Raw genomic sequence first — 3,097 nt, forward strand, 5'->3', positions numbered from 1 at the left:
AGGCTTGTGGTATACCTGTGTCGGTGGTGAAGCCAGACTGACCAGTGCCGACGAAACTGGTTAAGAAAATAAGGATCATTTAGACCAAGGGGGGACATTTTCCAGTAGGATGGTCCCCAGACACAAACGTCTAACCAATATTAAATTCAAGAACTATACCCAATATGATCAGCAAATGGGGCTAGACAGACAGCATATTTAATAATCAATTTAACCAAGTCTGGATTACAATAACAACGGTCAATCCTGGATGCCGCATTACTTCACACGTAAGTAAATATATGGTCCTCTTTACAGTAGATAGCAGTGTTAACCAGCCTATATTAAGAAACAAAAAATGTAGTGCGGGACTATAGGATGGTGTCCCGACATAATCATTAGCTCGAAGTACACAATTAAAATCACCCATGAGCATAATGTTATTAAAGGGCTCAGAAAGCAAATACAACAAATCTTCAGAATATAAGGTCACTCTACTCGTCTTCTCTTGATGCCCCGAATTCCCATATATATATATATATATATATATATATATATATATATATATATATATATATATATACGAGGGCTATCCAGAAAGTAGATTACGTTTTCGTCTGTGTCCGCTAGGGGCGGGGCTAGCGCGGCCATCTTGGGGTCAGAGCGTTGCGCAGCTCAGTCGGCATCTAGCCGTGCTAGTGAGAGGTTCGTGCTGTGCTCCGTTAAGATACTGTGACGGTTTGAAATGTCTACGTTAATTGAAAATCCCGCGAGCTGCGAGGTGCGTGCAGTAATAAGGTTTCTGACAGCAAAAAACTGTAAACCGATAGAAATCTATCGGCAGCTGTGTGAAGTGTATGGGGACAACATTATCACTGAAGGTGGAGTGCGACAGTGGGTCATAAGATTTAAAAATGGCCGAACCAATGTTCACGACGAAGATCGAAGTGGGAGACCCAGCAAAGTGACTGCCGAACTTGTCGAAAAAGTCGATGTTAAAGTCCGTGAAAATCGAAAGTTCACAATAACGGAACTTTCTTTCAGTTTTCCACAAATTTCGCGAAGTTTGTTGCACGAAATCATCAGCGAAAAGCTTGGTTACCACAAGTTTTGTGCAAGATGGATTCCAAAAATCTTGACAGAGGACCACAAAAATCAGCGAATGGCTGCAGCGTTGCACTTTTTGGACGCCTACAATAAGGATGGTGACTCTTTACTCGATCGCATCGTTACTGGTGACGAAACATGGGTGAAACACGTGAACTGTGAAACGAAATTGCAATCAATGCAGTGGGGGCACACAGGTTCTCCCCAAAAACCCAAGAAATGCATGCAAACAATGTCGGCAAGGAAGATGATGGCGACTGTTTTTTGGGACAGAAAAGGTGTGATTTTGGTGGACTTCCTGGAAAGAGGCACTACAATAAACGCTCAAAGGTATTGCCAAACTCTGCAAAACCTCAGAAGAGCAATTCAAAACAAGCGCAGAGGAATGTTGAGCTCTAAGATCTTGTTGATTCACGACAACGCCCGGCCCCACACGGCAAATGTCACGCGTGAAGTTCTTGAATCTTTTCAGTGGGAGTTGTTTCCTCATCCGCCGTACAGTCCCGACCTGGCACCGAGCGACTTCCACCTATTCCCAGCAATGAAGAAGTGGCTGGCTATGCAGCGTTTTGATGACGACGAACAGCTGCAAGAAGAGGTAACGAAGTGGTTGAAGTCGCAGGCGGCCGAATTTTTCGACGAAGGAATTTCCAAGCTCGTACATCGCTACGATAAATGCCTTAATTTGAATGGTGACTATGTCGAAAAGTAGTATTTGTGTGTGGCTTTCATCTGTATATAATAAAATTTGTTTCCTATACTTTGTTGATTTTTTATTCCAAAACGTAATCTACTTTCTGGATAGCCCTCGTATATATATATATATATATATATATATATATATATATATATATATATATATATATATATATATATATATATATATATATATATATATATATATATATATATATATATATTGACAATTACAGTATTTTCCCAATACAACGCTATCCCTCTGCCATCCAACAACATTTTAAGGGAATCAATTTGTAAATCCCAAATTGACCTTCTTTCACTAATATAGCAGTTCCAAAACTATGTAGGCCAAGATTAACATGACTCTTATAACCAGAGATGAAACAATGGTAAAAGACATGATTTCTTGAAGACATATAAAATTTGCGTCATAATCATAAACATTTTTTTAAACAATTCTTTTTAACACTATTTTACATACGGTTTTACATTGAGGGAAATAATACCTGTAATGTATAGTGTTATAAGTAAGAAAACAGAAAAGCAAATGTAATATTGGGACATATCAACGAGTTATTATAAACCCACCGCGGCCCCTCAACATCATCTTAAAAGGCCTCATCCCGTCAAAATTAAAATACCGCTAATTTTACAGTAATTATGTGATATCTTCAAATAGATAAAAGATAATCGAAATGTGGAACAAGAGCGCCCTAGACAATATTATTTTACATGAGATACCGTTATCACGACTGACTTATCTGCTTTCGATTTCGAGCTATTTTGAAAATCGGCATTAATATTTTCGCATTTCTAAACGGCTGAAAACGGAAAGCCACTAGATGACTCGTGATAACGGTACCTCACACAAAATAATATTGTGTAGGGCGCTATTATTTCATATTTCGATTATCTTTTATCTGTTTGAAGATATCACATAATTACTGTAAAATTAGCGGTATTTTAATTTCGCCGGGATGAGGTCTCTTAAGTTTCCATTTCTCAGTAATTTAATTTTAGAAAATGAATGTTTACCCGGCCTTTAAAATTGTAATTGAAAGAAAAAGCCTTAAAGGGACTTTTATATTAGAATATACTCAAAATATGTGTTCGTTACACATATAACAGTAAACTTTGTTAGTGGATGAACCAAATTACGTTAATGTTAATTTTATAGAAGTAAATAACTTACAACTTAGCATTGAAATAAAATGATGTTCAATAATCATTTTTGTTTAACGGAATTATTTGTATGGTAATAGAAGTTTGAAAATAACAATCAATAGAACTAAATTAAGGTTTTAAATACAAT

Source organism: Thermobia domestica, chromosome 1, assembly GCF_964235325.1.
Source record: "Thermobia domestica chromosome 1, izTheDome1.hap1.1, whole genome shotgun sequence".
NCBI classification, from domain to species: Eukaryota; Metazoa; Arthropoda; class Insecta; order Zygentoma; family Lepismatidae; genus Thermobia; species Thermobia domestica.